Below are 7,706 nucleotides of genomic sequence, written 5' to 3' on the forward strand. Positions count from 1 at the left end.
TAAAAAAATACATAGAACATAACATGTATTAATTTCTATAAATAGAAAGAATATGTGAACTTGTAAATGTTTCGAAGAACTGTATTTTGTTGTGTTCCAACTTGTAACATTTTGAACAAGCTAGTAATCAATATTTTTTATACATTGTGGTTCAGAAAAACGAGTGACAATCATCAAACCTTTTGTACAACGGTTTTATTTGCCTCTTCGTTAATAAAGAAAGTGATGACCAAAGACAACGTTTGGACCCTTTGAAAGATCAATGCCAACAGTTGGGTCCAAGTTGTTGTCGTACCGGATAAAATATCATAAATTAATAAACAATAATTTTCTCAAACATGTTTCGGTTTATAAGAATTGTTGTCTACTATATTAACAAATCCAAACGACCTATATAGCATACATTACAATATGTTCTTAGCTTATGTTCAAGGTGCAGAGAGGAAGATAGGCAAAGTGGAAGCGACTAGAACTTCTCCAGAACCTGTCAGTTACGCCTTTAGGGGCCGCCACGTATAAATTTACTTTATGTCACATCCCTCTTCTCACTAACATCGTGACTATACATCATAACTTAATTCAAACAACCCTTCTATCACATCACAATAGATGACTTAAAACATAAAAACATCTCAAACTTTCATTAGCATACATCCCACATGATAAGCCGACCTTATTGTTTTAGAGGTTTTGGTTGGTCATGTCTTTTGAACCAGAAGCTCTGGTTAGTACAACCAGAGGATCTGGTCAAACATAAACTCTTTTAATCATTTTTAGTTATGGAAAAGCTATTTCATTATTTACAAAGTTAAGTCAAGGAACATTATGAGAAAATAACCTGAGCAAGAGGCTCTGGCTCCGGTAGAGGAACCAGAGGGGCTCTGGTCCTGATTAGTAAAATATTTGTAAGTATGGTATTTGAAACCACAGGCCCGATGGACTTAAATAGAATGTGATTTTATCACCTGATTTTCAGAATGATATATTTCAAATAAATGTTTTGGTGACCTACACCCTGCATTACATAAAAAGGGAATCTCACTAGACATTCATGTCTAACCCTCATTTTGTGTTTTCAAATATGTGTGCAGGTAATGATAATAAGGGAAAGAGCATTCTATGATTATTTCCCTATGTGCTTAGCTGTATGAAGATCTTAATTAATCATGTTTTGGAATATAGATGCTAAGATGCAAGAACATGTACTTTTTGAATTTTTGAGTTGTATAAATTATAGTAAAGTCTCTTGTATTATGGACCTATGTGGGCTTAACATATAATCTATGAATGAATTATGTGTAATATGCAATGTATTGATTTTGGGGTTTTACATTAACTGTGAACTAGTCAAAGTTAGAGGTGCCCTCTAACATATATCTCGACTAAAGTGAACTAGTCTAGTCTCAAATATACCCCTTACATCACATGCACCGACTATACATAACATGATGTTTTTCCATAACATTATCAGCCTCCTTGTACAAAACCCAAACAAATAACCACATACTTTACATGCATAACATTGTATCTTGAATTGTATAATGTATTTAATATGCATTACACTTGAAAAATGAAAACATAGCATGTTGAAATAATCATCATAATCATACTTGAAAACATAAATATACATGTATCCTATATAAGAAACTCACATGTGTTGGTATAGGCTTACTTGTCACTCGATGTATTGCAAATATGTCTAAATACTTGTATTATGTATAGAATAGTTTTACTACTTGACTAAATATGGCATTCTAGTCAACTTCGTTTTGGGTCAAACTTGGTTAAGGGGACTGGTAAGTGAATAATTTATCTCATTTTGATCACTTATTATTTTAATATTTCTCTTTATTTAGTTTCCCAACCTCAAAAATTGAGTCTTTTATTGTAGTTTTATCATTTATTGAGTATGGAACTAAGTTGTAGAAATTGATTTTATTTGTGCTTTAGATTGAAAGTTTGGTAATATTTTGGTGCTGCAGTAGGAATGTCGCAACAGAGGGCAGCAGTTCGTGACTAGAACCTTCATCAACTTTTTGGAGAAATCGATTCCTTTCATGATGACCACTTCAATCTAGAAAAATATGAAGCATCTTTTGAAAAATATTGATGATAAGGTCGGGTCAGAAGTGTTTGTTAAGAAAAGAAATATTTTGTACTAGATGATAATTAACTTTTTTGTGTAATACCAATTGGGTAAAGAGACAAGTGAATTGTATCTTTTATTTGTTGTGAAATGTTCCCTTCCTAGTATAAAAGGAGGAATCTTCTTTACATTTTCAGGCAAGACTAATTGCTCATCTAGCTATTTAGTTATTTATTGTCACTTATCATATTTTAATATAAAGTTTAAAGCTTTCGGTATTTTACTACACAGTGCTACAACATTCGTTTTACATTCTCACAACACTTTACTTTTTTTGTCATTTACAATTTATGCATTACTTTTCAAGCAATGATGGGCTAATCTGTAGCTTAGATGTGGGTGAAAATTTAGGAGATAAAAGTCTATGTGTTAGCGGATAATTGATTTCGCTAAAAGCTATCATCTCTGCTATTCACTCTTTGTTGCTAAGTTTCATCCAAGTAATTCTTGACAAACTGACACATATTTTGGACTTAAATGTAAGCCGACGGAAATTTTTAGACCCCTAAGTGTTGTAGATGGCAATAAAGAGATGTGTCAACCTTAACAAGTTGCAAACTATATAAAGAAAATGTAAGATCTGTATTGTGCTCAGAATTGTACTCATTTGGGTGCTACTAGCAAAAAGGTCTAACTTGAACCTCGAAAGAGAGTTGTTCAATCCAGTAGTGGTGGTTAAGAACTATTGTTGCAACATCCTGCTGGGTCATGTTGTAGTAAGGTTCCCTGCACATTGTTATTAAACTCCAACCTAAACATGCACCCTTACTTTCATTTTACCTCTTTTTAACATTTCTAGTTGTTAACTCACTCAAAATTATTCCTTCAATTCACCATCTGAAATCTCTTTTTTAAGCTTGTACACAATCTATATGGACATGTTATTGATTGTTACAATTATGTCCCTACACCTTGTTTATCCATACATCAATCCCTTGAACTTCATGCTTCAAGTCATTACACTTTCACCCACTGTACTTCTATTGTTCTTATTTCAGCCACCAAGTTTACTTCAAATGTGAAAAAGACGATATACAATCACTTTATAAATTAGCAAAATACTTTGCTTGCAGATTGTATGCACAGAAAATTTCTCATGTTGTAGAGATTTCATGTAAAATCGATTGATTATTGATAAAAAGTCATACGATAATAGCTTAAGATTGTTTTTTATTTTAAACGATTTTCAACCATGGGATTTTTAAAACCATTATTCAAATCATTTAATTTTATGAATCGTTATTAAAATTATTTCAATTTGAATTTTGTTTAAAAATGTTACAATTTAATTAATTAAAAGTAACAAATTGTGAAATTCAATATAACCAAAGTAGAAATAAAATAAAAGCATGTTGCTCTTTAGTAGAATTTAACTTTGTATAAACAAAAATTTGATAGAGAAATCATTGTTGACCATGTGTTTTGATTTTCATTGACTTTTAGCCTCCTTTAAGGGTCATGGAGAAATTAATAAAAAAAATATTAATTATGAAATTAAGAGTAACGGTCTTTGTGATTTGTCAAAAATAATATTGGTAGTTTCTGAAGGTTTGAAATTACAAAATGATAATTATGGTTTGTAAAAACGTCTGAGTTTGATCCCTTTTTTTTAACGGTCGTTAAAACTTTTGTTACATGAAAGGTACTTTTGTTATTTTATGCATACTCTTTTTATCTTTTACTCAATCGAAATTTATTTTATATTTTTAATCCCTATGTATTGGGTAAAAGACAAAAAAAAATGACGATAATGCTTCTCATTTTAACGGATTTTTCAAAGACCGTTAGAGATAGAGACCAAATCCAAACACTGTTTACAAACCATGATGGCCATTTTGTAATTTCAAAACTGTAAAGACAAAATTTATTATTTTCGACAAACTACAAGAACCAAATTTGTAGTTTACTCTAAAGCTAAATTCTTTGTCTAAATAAGGTTTTGCATTTTTTGGTTAATTTGATAATTAATAATTTAAATAAAAATTACGAAATTGTGATTGGTATAATTATATCATTGGTAATTTCTTTTTATAAATATGCAATAGAAAAACATGAAAATTTAGGGATAACTTTATTTATTTAAAAGTTTTGTTAATCGGTTTTTGTCAAATTAACAATATAATATTGATATTTTTTTACAGTTTGATTTAGAAAGAAATCTTATGATAACATATATAAACTTTTATTTGAGTATAAACGGGCTAAAATTGAAGTTGTAAAATGATGGTGTTACATTTTTACAATGTAAGACGTGTAAGAGTCAAATTGTTTAAAAATGGATCACTGCTAGAATAATAAAATTCGTTATTCTAGACCATTTTTTCAAATTACCATATTACCCTTTATGTATTTGGTTTTTTGAAGTTGAAATCAATTGTTATGTAAATGCTATTTAGCTTGATTTTTGAAGGGTTGACATGAAAATTTTGCAAAGTTTAGTTTGTCCAAAATGACATATTCAAATTAAGACTAAGGTTGAAAAATAAATATTGAAATTTATGGTCTTGAAATAATCAACTTTAATTGATAATAGATGATATGGGAGTCGTTAAGAGCACATGATAATTTTTCTCAAAATCTCGTCAAAGAAAAAGCTAAGTCACTACTGACTATAATACTTTTTTAGTCATTTTAGAGGTTCCCACATTCTTTTTAGGTATGCAAAGTAAAAAAAATGGCTTAATTCATCTTGGTGCAACTCCGAGTCATGTTAGGTGTTTATTACATCAAGGCTAGTTAATGGACCATTTTTAGGTTGAATTCGTTCCTTAGATAGACAATTCCAGTGTATTAAGAAAACAAGCTTATATGAAATTAAGAAAAGAAAAAAATCGTGATTTAAATACGATTATCATTCTATTTGATTGATCCTCAAGGCTTCTTCACACCTCCTTCCTAACAAGACATCATTCCTTGATATCATTCATCTCTAAGGGAGGGCCTATGCACCTCCCTACGGGCTATGACCACAAAAATTAGGCGTCCAATAAGAGCCTAAAAATTAATAGATAACAAGTTCCCTAAAAGTGAATTAATTAATTATGTTGGAGAAGAATATCTGAAAATTGTTAAATGGTCATTTGTTTTCTTTGATTGCTCAATGTTTCTCTGAGGTTTTTTTATCTGATATTAAGGTTCAAGGTAATTGGCTATCACTATCTCTATTTGTTTGACTACTTTAGTGCTAGAAAAATTCATGAATCATGACTTTAAGCTTTAACATTAAATCTCATGAGCTTGCAATATGCTTCTGTTGGCTATTTTTATCTACTTATGCTTCTATAGGCTATTCATATTTGCTTTAGTTGTCTGTTTGGTTGCTTTTGTTTCTATTAACTATTGTTATTTGGTTATGTTTATGTGTAAGTACTTCTGTTGGCTATTGTTATATGTTTTTGCTTTTATAATTGAACCTGGTATTGTACTAATGTCTTGCCTTATTGCTATTTATTGTTTGATGATCCATGTATTGTTCTTGCAATTTTGTGATTAATCTCTAGATTTTCATGTTAAAAGCATTGAGTCAATTCCCTTATGTTTGTCATGTTCTATAAACTTTTAATCAATAAATTTTATTTCTATAGAGCAAGAAATGAAAGAGAAAGAAATTCAACTATTTCCATCTATTGCTAACGTCTTCGTCTTCTATTGGGATTCAAATACGCACCACGAGATCCCGTTGCAATATTCAACCAACCATTCATTGAGCGTGCAAATCATAGGTCTCATTCATTCTATTTTTTCATATAGGGTCTCAACGAATCGTCTTTTATCTTACATTCGCATTGATCCTCAGCTGTCTTCTCCAAAAAACCTTGATAATCTTCCACATCATTGATTTCCCACCAACTTTCTTAAATACTTTATCCACATGAGTTCTCTTTTTGTATCATAATATCTTGTTATAAACTCAAGAAAAATTCCCCCGTTTTTCAAAATTACTAATCATAGTCTATATTTTAGGATTTCAAAACTACCATTTGTTTTTCATATATTCTTGAGTGCTAATTAGTTAATATTGAGTATGTGAATCTTAATTATTGTTCTATCTATAAAACACAAGAAATAAGATGTCAAGTTATTACCGATGTGAGGTTTAGTTTGACTTTAAAATTGATGGTTCCGAAAAAGTTTATTTAACCACAAATGACTTGCACTATTTCATGCAAAGTGTTGGTCAACATTTAATATTTTGACCCAAACGATGTCAGTCCATACCGGAAGGTATATGTATTGTAGGGTTGTTTTGATGATGGAACGGATTAGCCTTGAAAAAGATATTCTAAGTACTATTGAATTAGAAGTTATCATTGATTGATTTTGCGTTTAAAATAATCGGAAAAAAATTATATGACTTGTTAGTATTCATTGAAATCGGTTTTATTTTCGAAAATATATTGAAGATGTTTTCTTAGGCAAAAAAGTTGATTACGTGCATGGGATCCAATCAGCCCCACATAACCCAACCTCAGGCTCACCACATATGAGAAGATATTTCATGAGTTGACTTAGCAACCAGGACAAGCAGAGGGATTCAAGCTCCCGCATCCGGTGGGATTTAAACCTGAATCTATTGTATATTTGGACAAAGTCACCACATCCCTTTGCCAACTAAGATACATACCTGAGGGCTGCATCGTTACATACTCCAAATCCATAAAATATTAGTAACAAGCCTACAAACATCCTATCTAGTTACATATTGTAGACAGGGGAAGATGGCTTAAGGGGCATAGGGGGGCCTTTGCATCTCCATGCTAGAATAGATTAAAAATTTAATTATATAATAATTGAAATTTTACTTTGTCCCCCTCCCCCCACATAATCATCATTAAAACAAGGGGTTGATATCCCCACCCCCCTTACATCACTTTTCACCCCCTCCTCCTCACACCAACCCTCACTCACACCCTCACAACTTTTCCTCACTCTCACCCTCACATACTCACCCCCCCTACACAATCACATCCCCCTCACATGCATCTATAGGAGGGGGTGGAGTTAGAAAAACCCTAAAACAATATACATCAAGTCTAGCAAATGTTTTATTTAAATAATAACTTGATCTCTTCATTGTTTGTGAAGCTAAATATTGTTTATTTTTCATTTTGATTAGACTAAAAATTGTTGGTTTCTATAGTTAGAGCTAAATATTTTATTGTGAAACAATTGTTAATGAGATTTAGGGGCTGTTTACTAAACGCTTACCCGGTAAGTACTTACTGGGCAATTTTCCTTACCAGCTGAACATGGCAAGGGGCAAAAATCTTACCCGATAAAAGCGGTGATAAGAATGGAGAGTTTTACCCGGTAAGTGAGTGTGACGACTCTTACCCGGGTAAGCGCTTACCAGGTAAAATTGTTGCATAAGATACGTTTTGATGTACTACAATCTTACCCGATAAAATAAATAATAGTGTTGACTCTTAATGTAAGCGCTTACCGGGTAATCATTTAGGTAAACGGCCCCTTAGAGTTTTAAAATGATAATTTTATACTTAAATAAATACCTTAAATATTATGATTACAAAATATATTGAAATGAAGTTTTGATGATATA

Source organism: Cynara cardunculus, unplaced genomic scaffold (assembly GCF_001531365.2).
Source record: "Cynara cardunculus var. scolymus isolate 2C unplaced genomic scaffold, CcrdV1 Un_Scaffold_4424, whole genome shotgun sequence".
NCBI lineage: Eukaryota > Viridiplantae > Streptophyta > Magnoliopsida > Asterales > Asteraceae > Cynara > Cynara cardunculus.